The 24,344-nt window shown below is 42.5% G+C and overlaps 1 long non-coding RNA gene across 2 annotated transcripts; it reads right to left on the bottom strand.

The window, feature by feature from the left end:
- Positions 1-961: 961 nt before the first annotated feature.
- On the bottom strand, positions 962-11,551 carry LOC137445868 (uncharacterized). 2 transcript variants are annotated; one of them, XR_010988512.1, is made up of 3 exons: positions 11,325-11,551; positions 6,750-6,906; positions 962-1,034 (listed from the first exon to the last, which is right to left on the bottom strand). It is a non-coding gene; the product is annotated as an uncharacterized lncRNA (long non-coding RNA). The 2 variants fall into 2 exon arrangements; XR_010988513.1 differs by lacking the exon at positions 962-1,034 and adding an exon at positions 6,367-6,564.
- Positions 11,552-24,344: the final 12,793 nt, after the last annotated feature.

The raw sequence follows: 24,344 nt of genomic DNA on the forward strand, positions 1-24,344 counted from the left end.
GATCCACTTTACTGTGTTAGGAAAATGCAATTTAGGAAGGTGGTGTTATTGCAGGGAAGAAGTGGAAAGATCACTGGTAACTCTTTACATGCTTAAAGGCCACAGGTATTATTTTCCTGAAACCAGAATGAAAAATTTGCACATAGACCCTTCCAAAAAAAACCCATCAGACTGTGACTTGAATGAATCCCCCTGTAAGGGGATGCCTGTGCTGCCTACAAACACATACACATTGCCGTCACTGATTACACTGGAAGCTTCCTAATCCAAACACTTTAGGAGTACATTGCCATCTTCAGGAAATCAAATCTCTCTTTATGTAAAGCTGCTGGTGGCTGCTGCAAATGCATGCTCTTTACAGCCACAAGCAAGATTGTTATTACTAATGTTTTTCTGAAAATAGGTATTTGCCATAACCCAAAGCAAAACATCTGTACAGCAGCAGTACCAGACAGAGGAGGTCACAGCAGATTGTCCATTGGCAAAGCCGCCTTTCAGACCAAAGAGTTCCAGTGTCTCACTCACCACAGCTGCTGTTAGGAGCACTGCACTGCTTTGCAGTATTTGGGCCCCATCAGTCAGTCAACAATGTCTATGAGATTTATATGTAACTTTGATAAAGCTAAGAGGAAAGAGCAGAGTGAATTAAACAGTGAGCAGCAACACAGAGCCCATCAGCTAAGAAAAGATTCAATCAGGATATAGCTATTTAACATGAGAGAGCCTGGCCTTTGCAACGAAACCTCCCTGTAAAAATGATTCACATCAGTTATTCTTTCTCTCCTGCTTGCTGCTATCATCCGAAAGAGTCGGCGAATGATCAAGTGCTTCTTTGATCGCCTGTGCATGTGAAGACAGAAATATCCAAGCTGAAGAACTGAGCCCCATGGGTCTGACAGCAGATTCAATTACAACCCATGGAATTCAGTTCTCAAAGCTGAGAATACATGACATCCATTTTAAGGCTGTCCTGACACACAGCAGTATCTCATACTCCTGCTTGCGCTCTTCAGTGCCTGGCCTTCTTCCAGGTGCTGTAAAACAGAAGAGTGAAACCTTCACTGCAGCCAAAGCAGCTCTACTCAGACTGTAGGTCAGATTCAGAATAATGGCTTGAGGACATATATATTGAAAAATAGGCTATTTTGTATTTTCTTTTGGCACCAAAACTGGCCACACACACAGACAGAATATCCCCTAACACATAGCAGTATTCTTAGTAATAAAAAATGAAATTTATAGCCAAGAAGTATAACAGTAAAACATTTTGCACTTTTCTGGAAGCCTTTGAGAATTTCAAAAAGGTAAGGTATAAATTACCTTCCCTTTCTTTTTTTTACTATGTCACAGAGAGAGAGGTAAAATCTTTCAGAGTCACAGAGCAATCTTTGCTAACAAAATAATCCATCCAGAAGATCAAAAGGAGGAAATCTGACACTGGTGAAGCCCTTCAGAGTCATCAGAGTCAGGGTGGCAAAAAGACAAGCAGAAGCCTTCAGTATTACAGCTGCACAGTTGTCCCTTGACATAACTTTGTCTGATGTGACAATCTCATCCCAGGGTGACAATCTCACCCAAGGGCATGAGGTCTGAGCTACAGATAAATACTGTTCAAACGCACTTAAGATCAAAGCTGACATCTCAGACAGGAACACCTCATTGCTTCTGACAAACCTGAGAGAAGTCACAAGTTTCATTGAACTTCACATCCCAACCTTGAAATTTTTGAAGAAAAATAGCTGGAGGTGGGGAGATTCAGGCTGGATGTGAGGAGGAGGTTCTTCACCATGAGAGTGGTGAAGCCCTGGAATGGGTTGTCCAGGGAGGTGGTTGAGGCCCTGTCCCTGGAGGTGTTTAAGCCCAGGCTGGATGAGGCTCTGGCCAGCCTGATCTAGTGTGGGGTGTCCCTGCCCTGCCCATGGCAGGGGGGTTGAAACTAGATGATCCTTGTGGTCCCTTCCAACCCTGACTGATACTATGATACTATGATAAATAGGTTGGATAGGATCTTGGCTTATGTATTCATGTCTACATTAGATGTTATGTCTGCACAACACCATGTACAAACAGTGGGGTTAGCTATGAAAAAAAAATATTCAGATTTGGAAGATATGAAAAAGAAAATAATTATGTTCCAGTGAGATAAGACATCACCAAAAAAATCCCTTTGGGTTCAATTAAAAGAAATATTTGGTCTGAAACACAATATTTGGAGGTCAAGGAGAATTCAGATTAAATCTTTTAGCCTTTAAAACTAAATTTAAATACATTTCCTTAACAGAACGGTTCAAAGGGAATGAATTATTTTGGTTTAGCATTGCTGTTCCTGAATTATGAATAAGCACCATTTTTATTTCTTTTTTTTTTGTTGTTGTTGTTTTTAATAAAAGCATTGACTGAAAATTAAAAAGCATCAAGGAGTTTCTAGCTTTTCCCTGAGAAAGTAATTTGATGCCAGGCTGCAAAATATTTCCAATATGTTTTTAATAGAAAAAAAATAAATCTCAATTTATTACAAACAAAAGGTTGCCCAGCCCTGGCAGGAGTCCAAAGCAGATAAAGCTCCCTAGTCAGGCTGAAGGCAGAGGTACTGGTGACTGCACAGCCAGCACTGAGTGGATATGAAAACCTTTTTCTTTGCACAGCCTTTCCTAGAGCTATTACTATCGAGTTTTCTAAATCATTTCATTTAACTAGAAACCTGCTCTTAAATTCATCCCTAAAACCCTCATCTCAAGTGAACAACAAACATCTAGGAAAATTGCAAGGAACAACTCTTGATAACACCCAGTGCCACTCTTTCAGCTAAATTAGTGACACATGCAGCCAAACCAGCAGAGGCTCAGCGCAGAGCACGTTGTTTTGGCAGGATATCCAACAGCTCCGCTGTGTGGCCTCCAACAGTGCGCCTATGTCTTCTCAGCTCTAATTGTTTTCTTAGGCTGTTGAACCAGCCAACCAAACAACAGAGATTAAAAATATGCTTCTTTAACTACTTCTCTTGCTGGGAGGGAATAAACAGTTTTGCGAAAAAAAGCTGTCTTGTAGTGTCCACAGCCCAGTTCAGTCCCACTGATCCGCCTCAGTGGGGCACTCAGTGAGATTTCTGTTATAGGAAAAGACAACCAAATTAATGAAAGTAAGGTTGTGTGGAGGTCCTCAAATAAGACACAGTTTTATCTGCAACTCTGAAATAGGACACCCTGGTGGAGTCACCATCACTGGAGGTGTTCAGGAGGAGACTTGACAGGGTGCTTGGTTGCATGGGTTAGTTGGTTGGGTGGTGTTGGATAATAGGTTGGACACGATCTTGAAGGTCTCTTCCAACCTGGTTTATTCTATTCTAAATTTTGCTTGTTTGATTTTTCTGATTGGTCACTTGAGTAGTGTTTCCTCAATTAGTCCAACACCCCTGCAGTGAGCAGGGACGTTCTCCACCAGATCAGGTTGCATGGTAAAACAGACAACAGTTCAGGAAGAAAAAATGATGGAAGTGCCCAGCCTTTGGGACAGTCCCCCAACCTGCATCAAGTGCACAGCATTTCTGTAAAGTACCTGGGAGGAGATGGCACTGCCTGGGCACCACCATGGTCAGCATGCACTGCTGGGGACACCCAACTTTAGCACTTTCACATTGCACCATGAGGCATGCTAATGATAAAAAAACCCCACAAACTTAATGTCCCTCTATAAAACACAGTAAATAGACCTAGAGTAGCTCTCAGCTAGCCAGCTGGTGGTCCTAGCAAAGCAGCCCCCACCCAGGCCAGGAGGACAGTTGAGCATTGGGATACAGCATGAGGTGCTCCCCATCCTGGTGCTCATGGGAAGCTAAACTCACTTCTCTTGTTTTGTGGGTGAGTGTCTGCTTAACTGCCCCCTTCCAGGGAGATCAGCATGGAGAGCAAACATTCCCAAGAGGGGGACACAGATGAATATGATTTGAGATTACTATGTCAGAGTTGGGAACCTGCAACACCTACTGGGGCCAGCAGCTCCACTCTTCCAGAACTTTGGGACGGACCTGTCCCAAAGGTCTCCCTAAGGAGGACAGCTCAGCTCAGCTCTCCAGCAGTAGACCCCCTGCTTTAGTGAAATCCCTCCCATGCAGATATGGACTGGCTCATCCTCATTCCACAGCCATTGTCAAGGTAAGTTGGCTTTAGAAGGTTTTTTTAACTAAGCAGGAGAAAAGGTCAAACTCTCTCTCTCAATTTGCCTGCCGAGTTTAATGTCGTCGCAGTGCATTAGCTCTCTCTAATCTTAAAAAAACACGATGCCAGTTCCAGCCATGTTCTGCTTTGAGCCTTTATCAATTTCACATGTGCCATCCTCTATCCTTTCAGTGTCACTTCTGCAGTGGCCCCTTCCCTTTGAGAACTCATTTACTCAAGGATTAAATTAATGCATTTGCAAACAAGAAGACAGCCCATAAAATGATATTGTTCTGCCTTTGCAAGAGCAGTGAGGAGGCAAGTCTTTTCAACAAGCCATAAATCTACTTTTGGAAAAAGAAATCATTATTTTTTCTTATTCCAGCAAGGTCAGTAACCACCTCATAGCTTGGAGATCTTTTTACACCAGAATTGACTATTCCTACAGGACAGATACTTAATAGGCAATCATCATATAAAGTTTTACTGCTACACCAAAAGGCAAACCTTTTTAAAGTGATTAAGTAATGTTAAGTGCCTGAAGACTATCCTTCCACAAGTTTCCTTTTGAATAAAATATGTTATAACAGGAAAAGAACATAAAGATCCTAAAGCCATCAAGTTAATGGAATGTGTAAATTCTCAGTATTTTCCTTATCATGCTCTATTTTTATTCTCTGTGTTGCCATTACCACCTTTCTTTTTAATACCACATCCACATTTGTCTGAAGACACAACTGAAAAGTGAGATTTTAATGCTTCTTAACCAGTCAATGATCTACTGCAGCTTCACATGAAATCCACATACTATTCAAATGAGCTCATCATGGGTGGTAATTAATTAGCAACGATGGGGAACTTGAAATAAAATATGAATATGGTCACATTTCATTAGGAGCACAATGTGTCTTCTTCACCCTTATTTAGTTAAATACATTTTCCCCCACAGTTAGTGGAAAAATACATATCTCACAGCCACACTGACATTTGGTTAGTTGAAACAAGAGGGCAAAATTGAAGATGAAGTCATCTTGAGATTTAAAAAAAAAATTGAAAACTTACACAGATAAAGGACCACAGTGACACCAGAGGCAGCCATGCACTCAAACTCAGCAGAAGCATTCAGGTTAAAACTTGTGTGGTGTGTTGCAGAGTGTGAGAGCTGAGTGTGTCGGAAGTGGGACCGTGGGCTGCATGCTCTGCAGAGCACAGGGCTGTTTGCTTGCTGGGCAGATCTCTTCATCCCCTGTGACAGCACTGCCAGGTGCAGCTGCAGAATGACCTCACAGCCACCTGCATGTTTGCTGGTAGAGCACTGGTTAGTGGGCATTTCTGCTGTGATGAAACCCCATCTCAACACTTAAAACCTAGACCATTGCTTTATAAAACTCCTGCCTGACCTTTAAGGTCTTCTTCATTTAAAATTTCCTCATTTCTTTGACTTTCCCTCTTTTCTACATTTCCTGAACTTTCCTGCAGAAGAAGTGTCCCCAGCATCCCCCGAGCTGGGCTGAGTGCTCACCCTGGCCTGTCTGTCCACACTCAGCCCAGGGCAGGCAGCCTCCCTCCCTTGCTCTCCACAGTAATTCAAATGTCTTCCATGGCTCACTGCTCTATGGGAGCTGCATGGTGTGCTGGGCCCTGGGGAGCCTACCTTGTCCCCACTCAAGGCTGCACCACAGCAAAACCAATCAAGCCCTTTTTACAGTGACCAGGTCATCTTCCATCATTCCTACCGACAGCAGAGCAGCTCTGCTCACAAATTAAGGTTCAACAAGAAAGTCTCAACTCCATTGCTTAGGTACAAGGCAGAAAACTGTCCATACCTAACACACCTTAAATATTGTTAATCTCTTTCAGTAAAACTAATATACATGTTTACAGATAGGTGTTCACATACAGAGAAGCTATTCATCTTCCCTTGCTTCGATGATCCTCAAGGTCCTTTCTAACCTAAGTTATACTGTGATACTTATAGTTTCATAGTTTCATTCAGGGTTGGAAGGGACCACAAGGATCATCTAGTTCCAACCCCCCTGCCATGGGCAGGGACACCCCACACTAGATCAGGCTGGACAGAGCCTCATCCAGCCTGCTCTTAAACACCCCCAGGGACGGGGCCTCGACCACCTCCCTGGACAACGCATTCCAGGGTCTCACCACTCTCATGGTGAAGAACCTCCTCCTCACATCTAGCCTGAATCTCCCCACCTCCAGCTTCATTCCATTCCCCCTAGTCCTAGCACTACCTGAGATCCTGAGAAGTCCTTCCCCAGCCTTCCTGTAGGCCCCTTTCAGATACTGGAAGGCCACAATTAGGTCCCCTCGGAGCCTTCTCTTCTGCAGACTGAACAGCCCCAACTCCTTCAGTCTGTCCTCATAGGAGAGGTGTTCCAGCCCTCTGATCATCCTGTAATAAAGATGATGTTCACCACTGAAAAATCCAAGACCAAAGTTTCAGTGAAGGCTTAAAGAAAAAGCCCATCTAAGCTTTGTTCTTGAGCTAAACTCTGCCAGTATCAAACAGTTCACATCAGACATAGCTACCCTGGTGCTAAGTGCACCCTGCTCCAAGATTACATCCCAGCTTCTCACCACATCACTGAAGGCCTTTGGCAATGTCAGATGGCGAACTGCCTGTAGGTATTCCTTCTCCTGAGCAACACAGGGTGACAAATGCATCAGGTCCGTAATGCCTTCAGCCCAGCAGCTGTAGCCCAGTGTCTCTGTAGAGACACTTTTATTTTCACCCCTTAAAAAAAAGGAAAAAAAGAAGAAAAAATAAAAAAGAGAGTGAAAGAAAATAGTTTTTAAAGAAAAAACTAAACTGTTAATTTCTACTAGGAAAAAAAAAGCATTCACATCTGATGATGAATCAGTATTTAGCCCAAGCACATGTTCTGGGCTTGGCAAAAGCAAGTGCATTTGCTCCCAGTTATGATTTCTGCAACTCCCAGTTTCTTGGATGCATTTTTAATTTCCAGCAGTAGTTCTTCTCCTGCTGCCAATGTCTATGTCACGAATAACAACCATTCAATTTCCTTTCCTGTAGAATTATTCCACTCTGCTTAGCTGGAGGTTCAATTCTGTTGTCTCCATTTTAATCACATTTTCCAAAAACATGCACTGTGTGCAACAGACCATTTTCTTTCATTAATGATAAAAATGATTGCACATTCCATTTCATTTTTCTGACCAAAAACTTACTGATGGATTTTGTGTACTTTCACTCACTTGAATTAAAAATACAGGGCAAAATACATCCCAGGCATAAATCACTAAGAAAAACATACATTCACACTTAGTTGACCCTCTACATATATTACAGCTGGTTAAAACATGACATGGCAAAGTGAGTAATGAAAATGTTATTTTATATATCATCATCAATAATAATAATAAAGACTTCCAAGTATTATTTTTAGGAATCTTTGCAGCATATGCCTACAGCATAGCTATAATATGGTATAGTTTCAGTTATACTCATAGTAAGCCATAACAAGTCACAGCCCTGAGGACAAGTTCAGCAAGTTTTTGCTATTGAAAAATACCAAAATAATTATGGGCTCCATAACTACTTCTTTTATATATTCTCAGTGTAGAGGAACACCAGCAATCGAAGGCATGCTGACACAACTGTAGTAACAGCTGTATTAACAGTGCCCAGATGTTGTAAGAAGCAGGAGGGATAGCAGGGAAGCCAGTTTTCCGTGTGCTAATTAAAGGTAATGAGAATGGAGAAGTTAAAAGCTCTTGCAGCTCTGTGAAACTCCATCTCTATCTTTTCTTTATAATTTAAGCAATAGATTTTTACTCCAAACAAACAAGAATTTTCATACCAGCTGACTAATAATGAGGATGCAGGACAAGGCCTAACTCTTTGAATATGGAGCTCTCTCCAAACCCAGTAATCCTTCCTCCCTTGATCAGGATGTCTGATCTCGATACCCATGGCAGATGCTGAAGGTGACACACAGGCTGAAGTAAGATGAATTGTTCATCTGAACCAGTTCCTGATAAATGTAGCAGAATGAAGTGAGCACAAAACAACTGGCTAATCCATATGTTTCAGATGTGATCTAAACCCCCAAAGTATAGGAAGAGAGTAAAAAAAACTAAACAGGAGAGAGCAGATGACCTGTTCCTGTTCCTTTCCAATTTCCACCTTTTTAATAACTTAAAAGAACTGGCCATGTTTCAGCTGCTGAAAGTACACTGCTATATACAGCATTTGTCACTACACAACTGCTATATTGTACATTACCAATCCAAACCAGTTAGACTCTGTATAAACAGTCAAAAAACCAAACAGGAAAACATCAATCAATTACCTTTGTGTAACCTGCCCACTATTCAAAATGGAATGTGACAATCACCCAACAAGGAGTTGATTTGGAAAAGCACTTTGTAATAAATAAGTGTAATGTCAGGGACCCATTAGAACCCAAGATTATTTTTTTTCCTTCAAACTGGTTCAATATATAAATGTTTGACATATAAAAGATGACTGTATTTCTATTTTACATTGTATCTAAACCCTGGTTATTGAAAACAAGGTAGTCTATGAACAGCAAACAAACTTTCAACAGCTACCTGGTCTGATTCAATATTAATTCACTGAAATAATTGGCCCAAGATTGGGGTAATGAAACAGCTCAAGTACTGTGGAAACTGGCCGTGGATGATTTGGACAAAGGTACACAACAGTTACTAGACTAGTCTGAGAGCAATGAATTTTGTCTTGGTTAAGGCACCCTAGCCCCTGCAAGCTATATTTAGATAGCATTACCCAGCCTGTGGGCTGTGGACAACTGCTGTCAGACACCAGAAAGTAGTCCATGAACAATCTCATTTAGAAGATGAAGAAATGCACGTCTATCCCCACACAGTTGGCAGTGATGCACAAGTGCAGGCAGACAGAGCTGGGAGCCAGTCTCTGAATGCTGCCAGGGATTGCCTGCAGGTGCAGACGGCTCCTTTACAGGCATGTGAAATGCTCCAAGATCTTTGTTTCAATGGGGCTCCATTGGAAAAGGCTGAGAAATGCTGACACAGCCAGCCTGCAGGGACCTGATGCTGCCTTCCTCTTGGATATGCTTGCATCCTATTCAGGATTCTAAATCTTGTTCCTCTTGAGTGCACCAGAACTGCTTTTCAAAAGAATAATTTGAGGTGCTATTTAGAGTCAACGTAATCACATGTAGAATATTTAGTCAAGTATGTTGACTATAACTGACTGCAGTGAGAAGTAAAGACAATCTTTGATGCGTGCACAGAATTTTAACAGAAGATCACTAGACTTGCCAGTATGGACTTGGACATCCAGTCTCCAGTAATGGACTAAATACAGCTTTGAATTATTTTTTTTCCCCTTAATGAATCCCCCCCAAGAAGGTCACAAGCAGTCTCGGACATATTTGAAACCTCTGTCTTGCAAAAGAGTCTCCACTGCAACCTCAGGCCCTTGTCCTGCCACCACATCAATCCTCAAACTCCCATTCTTCCAGGGGCTCTAGCTCTGCTTTTCCAACAGCAAAACTGTTTTAAGCATGTATGAAGTCTCATCTCTGAAGTAAATTGAGATGGAATATAGATACCTGAAAAGCTGCAGAAGAGAGAAGATCTGAAATCTTGTTCATGAAATTAAGGAATTAGATCAAAAATAAACTACAAAATTTATTTCACTAATGAAAAGTAACTTTTTCTTTTTTTTAGTTATGGGCAAAAGATACTTTCCTCTGACCAATAAGAAGACATTGAAGTCTACATTTTTATCAACCAAAATAATTCAATTTTTCATTATAATTTCCCACAGAAAATAAAATCTCAACATTCCACCAGATGACTGCGAAATATAGCTGGTCCCAGTAATGGTCTGCCCCAAAGCTATAGCAGTTAGCCATTTTTTTCATCCACTAGCCAAAGCAAACAAACAAATAAGAGTAAGGCAAAAGAAAAATATCCCTTGGGTGAACCTGGAATGATTGTTTTATTATTATTATTATTATTATTATTATTATTATTATTATTATTATTATTATTATTATTATTATTATTATTATTTTCTGAAGACAAAACACCTTCATTTTGGGTACAAAATGAATTAGAGTAATTAAGCAATATGTTTAAAGAACACAAATAAAGCTTAACTCTGAAAACTGTTAAAATAGTTTTACTTTTGGCTTATTTACCCAATACTATTTGCTGCGCTCAGCTGAGCTTTGTAAATAATTTCAGTTAACTCAACACTGCATTTTCCAGCAAGCAAACTACCCAGAAAAAAAAGAGAATAAAGCATCTGCCTGTCTGTAATCAGGTTAATAGCTGGAGAGATGGGAGCTGCCTTAACCTGCAGACCGCAGAAACCCATCTCTGCAACCTGCTGGGTCCAACCCAGCAGGGAGTTTGCTGGAAATTCCACCACAGAAACTGTGGCATTTCCTCCATCACTTTTTTCCCATGCTGAAAACTAAACTTTTGGATGTCTGGATAGGTTCAGTGCACATCAAGGATAAAAATAAATAAACCACCTTTGTAAAAGTAAAGGATCAATGTGAAAGAAAATCAGGTAGAGCCAGTCAACCTCAGCTGCAACCAAACACTGTACTTTCAATATCAGTGGCATCAAGCAACTCACATCCTCTCACTGTATATAAGTAGTTATTGTTTAACTAAGTTAAGATACAGATTTGAAAGACAAAATGAATGTATCACAAATGATAATGCAAGGAGAATATCCATGAACACAATGCTACCACCACTCCTTGTTTCTGAATTGTCCCTGGATTCAGAATAAAGGAATATCAGTGCTGGAAGGACAGCAGTAAAAAATTCCTACTCAGTGAAGAAAAGCATTAGAAAAAAGTGCAGATTTCCTGACAGAAAACTGTTTAAAAGTCACTCAAAATTTCTCATTGCTTTAGCATAAATATAACTCCAAATTATTTCAACCACTTGATCTCAATTCTGCTGCTGTTTACAAAACTTAAATCCACTGAAGCTGACAGAATTACTCTGGTTTAAAGCTGAAGGAATTGAGAAAGGATTTGGTATTTTGATTCAGTCTTGAGTGGGCAATTTACCTTTCATGTATATAAAGCATAGTGAATCTCAGGCAGAAGACAAACATGTAATAAATCAGCTTACAGGTTTTTTTCAGCTCTTACTCACAGTGGAATCCCCAACATTCATTTTATTTTATCTTTTTCCCCATTCTTCAGCTTTTTGTCTTTGATTTTCCTTCTTCTCTTCAATCACCACAGGTTTGCATTTCTCATTTTCTACTTCACATCACTCCGCTTTGTTGTCTACAATGGAAAGACAGACACGCAGAAAGGCAGACAGGCAGCAGGGAGACAGATACAGCCAGTCCAAGGTAACCATCTCTGACACCCACATCCTGGAGGATCTGTGTCTCTCTCAAAAACATTTCAACTTTATAAAGGGAAGGGAATCTAAACTCATTTGCATGTGGGTTCATTCCATCTCTTCAGCTCACATGTTTATAGCTCTGGAAAGTCCCTTTCTGATTCCCTGGTTGATAAAGAGCCAGGAAGGTAACATAACAGCAGGGAGAGGTGAGAACTGTTTTGCTGACCTTACAAGCAGGGTTTAAATTCAGTGGTCTATTCGCCTTGCTCAGGGGACCCAGCTAGGAGATCTGGGGGCTTTTTATCTTTTAGATTTCAAGGCTCAGACCATGCATGTAGAGCTAAAGATTCAAGCTAGAGAAACCCCCACTCTTGCACTGGAGGAAGCTCTGGTCAGGCGTTCAATACTTCAGCTTCCTGTCTGTACACTCCGCGGTCTAATCTGGGGAAATCCTGAAAACATTATCAGATGCCTGATAAGCTCTTCAGCTTTCAAGTGTATAGTGATTCAGTTTCGGTCAAAGCCTCATTTGAATACAGTTTTAAAGTCTAAATAAAAGTGAGACCCTAATGGAGAAGAGATTAGACACGTAGTCTAACATTGCCACTATCCAAAATAATACGACTGATGTTTAAAATTGGCACAACCAAATCTACTTTTCCATACCTGCATCAAGATGCTCAGTATGTGTAATTCAAAAAGGGGTGGAATTATATGCTTGGTTAATTAAATGCCTTTATCCACAAACAAAAAATGCAGCAGAAGCAGCAGCAGGGATTTCTTACTCTATCCCAATGTTGTTCACTATTAACTTCAGAGAGATTGCTCCTGAAAGAGAGGGATCACTTGAAACTCTCATGCCCACTCATCCCACAGGCATCACCAGCAAAGCTGGCAAGTGTGGCAATCCTTGTTTTGTTCAAGGTAGACACTTGTTTACCAGGCACTAGACATATGTTTCCAAACCTATTTTCACAGCCACTCATCGCAGGCTAGCAGCAGGCTCTACTCTTTGATCTCTGGATTTAGCCCTTGAAGAGTAAATCTCCACCACCACAGCCTGAGCCCCCAACATTTTCCAGTTCAGATGGATACTGAATCAGGATTCACCCACAGGAAATTACTCCCACTGGTCTCCTTGATCTCGGTGAGGAGTTTTTCTTTGATAAACTCACTCCATCTGCAAGTCTGGAAGCAACTAGAAACATTATCTGAAGTTAGTGCAGGTTTGCAAACATCCAGGTCTTCATCTGCTTTCCATTCTCGGAGCATAAAACATCTCTTGCTGCACTCACCTAAGGGTCACAAGAGAAATCAGCTCCTGCATGGACCAGTTACTTTGGAAAAGAGGAAAACTGGGTGCTGCACTTTGGCTACGGCAATCCCATGCAGAGCTACGGGCTGGGGTTGGAGTGGCTGGAGAGCTCCCAAACAGAGAGGGACCTGGGTGTGCTGGTCGACAGCCACCTGAATATGAGCCAACAGTGTGCCCAGGTGGCCAGGAGGGCCAATGGCATCCTGGCCTGCATTAGGAATAGTGTGGCCAGCAGGAGCAGGGAGGTCACAGTGCCCCTGTACTCTGTTTTGGTTAGGCCGCACGTTGAGTACTGTGTCCAGTTCTGGGCCCCTCAGTTTAGGAAGGACATCGAAACACTTGAGCGTGTCCAGAGAAGGGCAACAAGGCTGGGGAGAGGCCTTGAGCACAAGCCCTATGAGGAGAGGCTGAGGGAGCTGGGATTGTTTAGCCTGGAGAAGAGGAGGCTCAGGGGTGACCTTATTGCCCTCTACAACTACCTGAAAGGTGGTTGTAGCCAGGAAGGGGTTGGCCTCTTCTCCCAGGCTACCAGCACCAGAACAAGGGGACACAGTCTCAAGCTGCGCCAGGGGAGGTTTAGACTCGAGGTGAGGAGGAAGTTCTTCACCGAGCGAGTCATTCGGCATTGGAACGGGCTGCCCAGGGAGGTGGTTGAGTCATCGACCCTGGAGGCGTTTAAGGGGAGATTGGACATGGCACTTGGTGCCATGGTCTAGGCATGGGGTCTGTGTTGATAGGTTGGACTCGATGATCCTCGAGGTCCTTTCCAACCTAAGCGATACTGTGATACTGTGAAGATATTTACTGTTAATAATGACATTCCTTTGAGTCAGTACAAAGGCTCACATCGTCCACACTCAAGGCAAAAGCACGTAACATCTTTTGTTTGATCCCAAGATCTGGTTTACAGTTCTTCACCTAGGCTAATACAAAATAAATGTCACAAGAGCAAACATTTCAGACACAAGAACACTCATCACTTTAATACCTATGTTAAAATATATAACAACAGTAATTCCCACTGGAAGGCAGACCCATTGACACTTGAGTACAGATCCAGATGGGAAATAATCCGAGTTTCAAATCTGCCACTGGGATTTTGCTTTTCAGCAGCAATGAGAGACCAGGTGTTTGGCTAATAAAGTACCATGTCTGAGCTCTCAGGTGCTGCCCTGGATCAAGTCTGGGTCCAGAGAAGCAAAGGCCCTATTAAGACTTATCCATGAGGATACTTAAATGAACTTGCATGAGTCACTGCACAGAAAAAGAGGAGCAGTCGTATTTCAGGCTGGGATTCAGCTGTACTTGCAGTGCTTACTAGTATAATGTTCAAAATGCACCCTGCATTTCATCCTGGTCCAGGCTTAAAAACCTCTTTGTCAAAGACATTGAACAAAATTAACCTGTTCCCTACTGACAAATACATCCTTGCTGGTTCTTTAAGTAAAGATTATTCAAGGTAGGTTCCATCATGTGCATGTTTCACAGACAGATAACCTAAAGCAGAGAGTAGTTAAACAGGAGCAAAATTGCATGAAGTGAGGATCACATCCCTCAGTCCTCAGCACATCTTCCAGGAAAGACCAGAAGAGTCATCATCAAAGCCTAAACATCTACACAGACCTTTAAAAAGGAAAGATGACATACCAGGTTCTCCACTTTGCTCTGTGAAACAAAAGCAAAGACTACAGGGGGGAAAAGGAGAAATCTTGCACACAATGACTGATAAGGGTAGAGAAAGAAAATATTCTGTGCACTGCTCTTGTCAGCTGACATTAATCAGGATGGTTATTATCATCTTAGCATCTCATCTGGAAAGTTTTGACTAACTGAATTTCTTTTTGACAGGAAGTCTAGATCTTACCCTAATTCAGTGGCTGGAATTTCTTGAGGCAATATTACGTTAGGCCAAACAAGTCAATACTACACCCCTGAACACAATGCACGGTCATGCTGTGCTTACTAAAGGCATTAAATCACAGCCCAGGTGCTGTTATCATCACCACCAGGTAGTTCCAGCTTCTCTGCTTTATTTATTTATGTTCACTGTATTCTGTAAAAATATAAAGAGCTAACTTCCTTCTTTCACTGGGGAGGAAAGGAAGGCACTCCCAGAAGGGAGGATCTCTCCCAAGCTAGTTAAAATTTTTACGACAGTATAAAACATGGAGGCATCAGAGATAAATCAGGCCCTGCATATAAAATGTCTTTCACATAAATATAGCCTTCAAAAAGCACAGTAGACATATAATCACTTCTTCCATGATTTCATAAATCTGCCATCCCTGCTTATATCATTTCTTTGTGACAAACAGTGAGATAATACTATGAGTTATGAATTCCAAGAGGAGCTGGGGCTTGGTCCCATTGAAAACCGTGGCAAAATCCACATTACTTTTGAAGAAACTGGAACTTCTCCCTCAATACTGTTAAAACCAAGCTTTCACTTGGCTTCCCATGAGAAACGAGTTCTGTGGGTCTTTTTCCATGATATAGAGCCTGATATAAATGGATATTATTTTCTCCCTTTGTGCACCTAGTTGTCAGGTTTCTTTAAGCTGAATTGACTCTGAAATTTTATGAGCTCTCCCACTGATTTCTGTCTCATTGCTTTACTATCCAATACAACTGATTCAAAAGGGCTGACAGATAAAGCTAGGAAACACTTCATAAATCATGCACCTTTCACAGACCACTTTGCACATTTACAAAGGCTATGGTCTTATCAGAAGCCAGGTGGGATTTGATTAGACAGTTTATTTTGCACTGTGATGGGCATATAAATTAGGATGAGGTACTCCCAACTCTTACGCAAGCAGTGAAGAGTTATGTCTGAGTAGCAGAGGGGATGGTAGGAGTGGTTCTTCTGCTTACTGCTGATGACCTATGCAGCCTCCAGAAGCCACAGAGCTCTGCTCATGGACAGGGCTCACGAGAGGAAGGGACATGCTAAGACAGGAGAGCTGCAGCTCCTCTCCATGACATGCTTCTCTAAACTGGGAAGCATTCCCAGTAGGAAATGCCTGCAGAGATTCACAGAGGCATTAAGCTCTCTGCCCCCACCACCCCGAGTCTATTTGTGTATGGGTGCATGTACATGCACATATTTCTCATCTTAAAGGAAGACTTTTGCTTCATAGTTGCACAGAGGGTTTGGATGTAACCAGCATGGTTCTGAACCCCTGCAGCTTTGCAAAGGGTCCCCAACGACCGCGAGATTATCTGTACTAGTGTCTTAAACCCTGCCAAAGTTATTCTGCTCTAGTTTATCATTCTCTTAATTATTTCACTGCCTTTAACATCTGTGAAAGAATGACTGAGAACTGACACAACACAGTCAGTCCCCACAAAAACTACCCACAGATCTGCTGCCACACCTCAGTCCTGGCCTGCATCACCTCTGCTGCCTGGCTCCTGTCTGAGAGCTGCTGCCTGTGGTAAGCCCTGGCCTGCGTGCACCCTGTGTGTGTGACAAACATCTCTTGCTGAGATGAATGCAGCATTTCAAAGGGAGAAAAGAAAAAAAATCTGCTGCTGCCCTATCAGCCAGCTGGAGAGAAAAGAAGTGATGTAAAGTAGCATCAGGCAGCACAGTACAATTTCTATAGCAAGCTTCATATATGGCTTCACTGGATGCTTTGTAGTCAGAAGTTAAAGAAAACAGGAAGGTTTCAAATGAGTTATGAAGGCAGGAAATGAGTCAGTCCTGAGCAGAAGGGACAGCAAACAGCAACCCCTTCCACTGCTTCCAGCCATGGGACACAGACCCAGACATCCAATGAGTGAATGAACCTGAAAGCAGAGAGACCAGAGAACACCCACAGAGCTGGAACAGAGAGGAGGAGAGACCCTTCTGCACTGACCAAAACCCAAAGGATGGAAGATTTTCTCCATGCAGAGTACTGCCTTGTGACCTGTTTTCCTAGACTTTGTAGAAGCAGACCAACCACTAAGCCATTAGCTCATACCTTCCCAGGCACATTGAAGCTTCCTGCACAGTACTACTCAAGAGAAGCAGATGAGAGGAGTTCTCCAGAATAACTCAGCTGGGATCAGGATTTCAAGTCCCCTTGAGTACCTTGAAATTTGAACAGTGGCCTCTCACACGCTCGGATGAGTACTGTGCTATTGGAAATAGAAACACCAACACCTCCTCCTCAGTTACCATCCTACCCTGCCCACATAAGAAGAAATTGCTCTGAAAACACTGTCATATCAGCCTCCACAGAACAAGTAGGACAAGGAACATCCTAGCAGGACTTAGGCATAAACGAGACTCTAGCTGCTTGCCTAGATACAGATGCTCATCGGAGAATTCATCTGGAGTAAACAGAAGAGTCATAAGCCATCAGTGCTACTGCAGCTCTGCAGAATCAGGGCAAGAGTTCTGAGGTATTTTGAGAACAGGTATAAGAGGTCCAGGTCCTTCTGTGTGCCTCCAGGCACACAAACTGCATCTACAAATAGAACCTGGGTTCTGAAGTCACACAGCCAGCCTTGAAAATTATAGTCTAGATGTTTGACAGCATTGCCCATCACACAGAAGTGTTGCATTCCCAATTGTGGTACAAGCAAATAACACACAGTTCTTAAGACTGGACAGCTACACAAGAACCAGGACCCTAGACTGGTAACAAATTCACAGCTTCTGAAGGTTCCTATATGGAGAAAAATAGTTAAAGAAGTATCTGTTCCACAGGTTCCATCATGTTCCTAATATGCTAGGCTCTGTTTCAAGCATACAGTTGAAGCCATTAGGACAAATAATTTTTTGCTCTCTGTGTGAATCAGAAAAATAGGATGCTAGTTCCAATGGGGGAAAAAAAAAAATCTAAATAAGAAAAGACAGCACAAGCTAGAAAAGGGCTTTGCCCCGCTGCTGCTTCTGAGAATAACCTTCTGTAAAGCAGCAAACCACTGCAGCAAAAGACTTAAGAGTCACAACATGGTCATACACACCAGCCTGGAGAACAAGCACAAAACTGAAGCAGATTATAAGCCTCCTCAAGGCAATTAGAGTTGATGCAAAGCACTTCCAAATCCTTCCTAGCAGCAGAAGAAACTCTGAATAAGATATGGGAAGATGGGCACAGGAGAACAAAACACTTCAGAGGAAGGTTTACTAACACTGAAGGAAACTATTGAGAACTTCTTACCTGGGAGAAAGGGCTGGGGAGAATCTCAGAAGAAGGTTAAAAGCAAAATCAAGTACCTGGTTGCAACTTGAAAGTTTTGAACATATTCCAGTAGTACAATTATTGTAGAAAAGTACTATATTGTTGGGATCTATTTCCCACAGGAACATATCCATCTTCATTTAGATTTTTATGCTTTTTCTCTCACACATGCTCTGCTAGGTCAGCAGACTTCTGGAACCAGTGGACATTGCATTTACAAAACTAAGTTTTATTCCTAAGTTTTACAGGAATGAAAGACAGCTTGGAATTAAAAGCCATTTTCATAAGAATGGAACACTTTGACCATGTAAAAACACCTAAAAACAATGTGTAAGCTCCTTAACAAAATCCAGGAGATGAGACACAACAGGCTCTAATCCAAGCAAAGGATCAGAGCACTGCTAAAGACAGCTCTCAAGGGTTATGCGTTTTATAAGGAAGATGATAGGCAAAGGCTAGGCAGTACCTAAACAATCTTAGGAAGAAAGCTGCGTGGACAAAGCTTTCAATCTGAAGAGGTTCAGAGCAGAGAAACTGTCACTCACTGTTTGCTGCAGGATATTCTGTTTAGATGAACAGAACTTGGTGTGTGTGCATATATATATATCTCTCAAATGACATCAGAGAGAATTGAAACTTACTTCTTGTGCCTGGAGTTTCTGCAACCGGCAGGTATGGAGAACAGAAGTTCTGGTTAACCAGCTTTTTGAAAGGCTTTTGCTATTATGCTGAATGAAATGCAAAAGGCAAGGCTCTGAACTAGTAAGTTCTGACAGCCCCTTGTAATTGGTTAAGGAACAAGATGATAGGTTAGCTGAGCATGGTGTTAGTTTGTTCATTCCTGAATCTTGCTTTGTTCACCTGGCTTACAGAAAGCTGAAGTCAAATAATAACCAATTCAGGCTTGATTGTGTTGTGGTTTTGGTTTTTTTATATTGTAAAACTGAGTCATAGAGACTTTGTAGAAGCTACACTGGAACAACAGCCAAAGAAAATATTCCTATTGAGGAAACAGTACCACTGAAAGCTGCTGTCCCCCAGTGGGGATATCCCAGCACAGAGGTTGTTTGTTGCCTGCTGCGGTGTGCCACATGCCACAGCCTGTGCCCCTCGAGCCAGCTGATTCACCAGTGTGTGGAGCAGATGTTTTATCACTGCCCAACAGAAGTATTTGACCTGCTTTTCAGCCCCCAGCAGGGACCTGTTCACCACATGGACTTCTCAAACCTGCCCAACCTGCTTCAGAAGGAAGGCTGGCCCCATTATCCACCACTCAAGCTGGAGAGCTGTATATTGATCTGGAGAGCAGTAAGGACCTGCAGGGCTCAGCAGCTGGGATTTCCCTGCAACAGTCCCAGGGATATCCCTCGCTGCAGGGACAGGCACACATCAGGTTTGTGCCTCTGTGGATAGCTGGAAGTTTACCAGAGAAGGAAGAACAGGACAGCTTGTACTTCATGTCCGCAGGAATTCAGCTCACTGCCCTGCGCTCTCACTGAGGCACAGCTCACCTTCTCTCCATCTTCTTAGGTGTACACTCACAATGCAGGTAGAGAAAAACACCATGGGGAGTGTGCACATTTGCAGGGTTTTTTTGCTTAAACCCACCAATATCCAGTATCAGAGTTGAGTGTTTGCAGAAGATAAATCAGCAGCATCTTGCTTAGATGCCAGAAGAAATTTGAGCAGCAGCAGTGGAGAGAAAAGGGACAGTTAAACATTTCTCCACTGTTGCACAGCAAGCCCACTGTCACAGTTCATAAGAAAAGAGGTTTGTTTGGCATTTGAAGAAAGGGTCAGTCTCTGCCCTCTGGAATCAAGTATTCTTCTTGCCAGATTACTGTGGCCATAGCACAACATAGCAACAGGAAACACAGGGAAGCCTTCCGAGAGCTGTGGCTGCCGAGGCACGGGTAGCAGCAAAAGCACAAGGCAGAAGCTGTGCCCCTCGCAGCCTGTCGGCGCTGGTAGCTGCCCGGCAGCCGCACCGCACGGCGGGGCTGCAGCTGGGGTCTCAGCTGCACAACCCTACGGCCAGAGGACCTCGGGGCAGCCGCTCGCTGGCCCCTCTTCCAGCTCTCCCGCTCCCTCTGGCGGCTCAGCTGACCGGCAAATCCCGCCTGCCAAAAGGCTCATCGTTGCCCGACTCCTGCACACCCCTGGGGTCAGCATGGGGGGTACCACTTCCTACCACCTGCTCCTCTAACCCCCTTTATCTTCCTCCTGTCGAGAGCTGTCAGCCGTATTCTCACCCTTGTCTTCCCAGCATTCTCACTGAAGACCCTCCGATACAGTTACTGAGGTCTCTGGATTACACAGTCGACCCTGTGCAATAATCCACAGCAATATGGACTCTCTCACCCATGAAATATGTTATCCTCAAATAACCTAAATCACATCAACCTTTTGTCCTCATCCCTCAAAGCTCCCACCCTGACTTTTCCATTTTAACTCGAGGTCTGTCTCAGCCATCCAGTGTTTGAACAGCAATGCAGCAAGTTTAACACCTCTCCAGCTGACAAATCCTCTGCCCCCTGGATCCTGTATCAATGCATATTCATGGCAGTGCAGATCTGTCCACATTTAAAATACTGTAAGAGAATGGGCCTGGATTTCCACACAGACAGGAGTCTGGGAGAAGGAGCCTTTCCCCCAGAAAGGGAGTCAGTGTTTTTGCTTATGGAAATTGTCTGAATTGGGAAAAGTGTGAGTTTTGGTCTCTAGGAAACACCAGAGCAGATCCCACAGGAATGTTGCACACCCATGCAAAGCCAAGGCTACAGTGATATAAGAGTCAGGAGTTGCAGCATGCACCCTAATTTATCAAGCATGCTTTTCTTGCATGACTGGCAAAGGTATATGCATAAAATACATGCTTCCAGGCATATTCCATACAAGCAGTTACTAAATGCAGATGTGTACATAAACTCTGGCTAAACCTCATTACAGACACATTGATCATATCAGTGCCAGTGTCTCTTGGAGCACCACTGTGGGACTAGCTAGAGGGACATTATTGTATTTCTATACAGTAGCATGTTAACACTAATACAAGTACAGTGAAACTAGAAGTTACAAGATTCATGGCTTTGCTAACCCTAGAGACACCAATTGCCTCCAGGCTTCTAATGCTGTTCTTTTTACACAACAAAAGATAAAAATGCCCTTGGCTGATATACTATTCCCTGTAGTCACAGGGTAAAGGCACACTGAATTCCTTAGTGCTGACTCTTATCCTCCATTGCACATTAATGAAGCAATGAAACCCATTACAGATGCCTGCACTGTGCATGATGCACCAAAGGCAGACACCATCACACCACAGCTGTCAGGTTGCAGGAGTGAGAAGCCATAATACATGCTGTTACCATGGTGCCACCCGCTGCCAGAACATTACAAATAGGATGAATTATCTGGTGTGTACTGAAGTAATTTTATTCAGGCTGCTGATGACTATTATATGAATCTCAAAGTTCTCCTTACAGAAATTCATGTAAGGATTTAAAGCGATCCTCACAGCCAGAATGCTGTCATAGAAGATGCTTTACAAGAGTGATAACCAACCAAAAAGGTACCTGCTCTGTGTACTTGGTTACAATCCAGATCCCCCCCATCATGGTATGCAATTACACTGGCCTATTAAGGCTCATTCAAACTGAAAAACAGCCACCAAGCAAGCATTAGCTTTCATCACAGCCATCTACTTAAAATCCCAAATATGTCAGATCTTTGCAAGGAGCACAAACTAATCAAGCAAGGAAACCATCACAAGCAGTTCTAAGGAGGACTTCATTGGTGCAGGGTAGCGCTCAGACACTATTGTGAATTCAAGTTGCATCTATTCCTGACACTACTTGAACAGAAAATTAACATTTGATACAAAGCTGTGTATGTTGTAGCAATGTTGAAACAGTTAAGCTGGCTTTTCAGTCACCAGAAGTAGTGTTAACACTTAACTGAAGTGGCATGAAGCAGTGAAAAATTCCCAGCAACTAGACTCCCTGCATTCCAGGAAGCCAGCACTCCCTGGGCTGACAGGCTACTAACAAGATGATTTCCTTGAGTCCCTGCAGGCAGGAGGCTCACTCCACAGATTGAGTTTCATCACAACTTTGTTCTGCAAGTCACAGGAACACACACTTCTGTTGAACCTCAGCCAGCTGAGTTGAAAAGTACACGAAATGAGGAAAATAAAAGCCAGCTGCAACCAATGTATCTTTCTGCTAAGTGTTTACAAAATAAAGCTTTGTAAAAGCAAAACTTTGATCTGCATTGACCAGAAATCCCCATGAGAACAAAAAGTCCCAGATGAGTTACTGCTGTAGCAAACAAATACTCCTAGTCACCCACAAGTTTGGTGCTGAGAATTGACACCTAACCAAAACTGAAGTTAACTTCATCATTCATCTGCTGTAGGGGCTTCTTACCTCTGGTTTTTGTCATAGATGCACCTGAAATATGCATCTGGATATTAGCATTTATTTTCAATCCTTTAAACCAAAAGGATCATGGCCAACATTTTAGAAAGCAAATCAATCTTGAAATTAGCTGCAGTGGCAGTATAAAGAAAATTGATTTTTGCATAGTGTTGTTGAATACAGATTTATAGCCCACACAAGACTCCCAGTAACACTCCTGTTTTGGCTCAGAGATAGGCTGTAAGATGAAATACACCTTTTTGATCTCAACTGTTTCCAGATATAATCTTGAAAACCTTACCTGCTTCTTATTTAGACCTAACTTGGGCTTGTGCTGCTTGCCAGGAGCCATAGTTGACAGTATTTGTAGAAAGGCAGATGAGACAGGAAGATCCTACAGAAAAGTCTTTTCATCATTTTAAAGGAAAAATAGTGGAGGCAAGTGAAGGCAAGGACAACAGAACCTATGACTATTGCTTTTTGCAGACTCTGAACACATTTAAGAATTTAAGTAAAACAAGGATACACCAGTGTGAACTCATTGTTTATTCTAGTTATTACCTCATCACAGTATCACCAAGGTTGGAAGAAACCTCAAGGATCATCAAGTCCAACCTGTCACCACAGACCTCATGACTAGACCATGGCACCAAGTGCCACGTCCAATCCCCTCTTGAATACCTCGAGAGATGGTGACTCCACCTGCCCAGGCAGCACATTCCAATGACTAATGATTCTCTCAGTGAAGAGCTTTCTCCTCACCTAAAGCCTAAACTTCCCCTAGTGCAGCTTGAGATTGTGTCCCCTTGTTCTGGTGCTGGTTGCCTGGGAGACCAACCCCTTCCTGGTTACAACCACCCTTCAGGTAGTTGTAGAGAGCAATGAGGTCACCCCTGAGCCTCCTCTTCTCCAGGCTAAACAACCTCAGCTGCCTCAGCCTCTCCTCATAGGGCTTGTGTTCGAGGCCTCTCCCCAGCCTTGTTGCCCTTCTCTGGACACATTCAAGTGTCTCAATATACTTCTTAAACTGAGGGGCCCAGAACTGGACACAGTACTCAAGGTGCAGTCTAACCAATGCAGAGTACAGGGGCAAAAGTTTGCTATTCTACTTCACAGTAGCATTCATTCCCATGCAGAGAGACCAGCATTATTTCCAAGTCTGACTCATACCCTTTCCACAGTCCCCACAACTAAACAATCCTTGGGCTTCAAGACTAAAGTCTATCAGTACCAAGAAGCCCATCTGAATCATTTAATCATAACTTAAACATTATAGATGCTCATCCATTTTGGTATGAAATCCTACAAGCAAGCAGGTTTTAAATACCTTGTTGCATGTGCATGTACACACAAATATGGCACAAAACAACTTGTTTCTGGAGGTTCAAATAACAGGCTTAGATACTCAAAATATTCACTGTAAGTCAACCAAAAGTATATTTACCATAATAACTTCCATGACAGCACTTGTGTCTCTCTCCAGAGATGTCTGTACAAACAAAAATTTACCACCAGTATTTATACTGATTTTGTGACATGTCCTTATGTTATCTCATAGCACATTATCTGCTGTTTTTCACACCAATGACTTATCTGTGTGGCTGCACAGCAAGCAGCCATGTGATGGCACTGTGTAACCAGTTTCAGTGTCTTGGTTACAGGCACTTATCTGCAAAACTGGGCTTGGACTGTTTTCTCCCAGCTCGCTGGAACTGGTAAAGACAAAAGCCAAAAAGGAAAGACACATTTTGTTATTTACAGTTATCACATCTTAATTCCTGCAGCTGCAGACTATAGCTAAACTTCAATTTCAAAATAAAGAAAAATATTAAAATGGATCAGCCAAAGCCTGAAATCTGTTTAGAATTTCTTTAATTGTTTTTCCCTGTTTGTTTTGATATTCCATAAA

Source organism: Melanerpes formicivorus, unplaced genomic scaffold (genome assembly GCF_026170545.1).
Source record: "Melanerpes formicivorus ecotype bairdi unplaced genomic scaffold, bMelFor1.0.p_v2 SCAF_2, whole genome shotgun sequence".
NCBI lineage: Eukaryota > Metazoa > Chordata > Aves > Piciformes > Picidae > Melanerpes > Melanerpes formicivorus.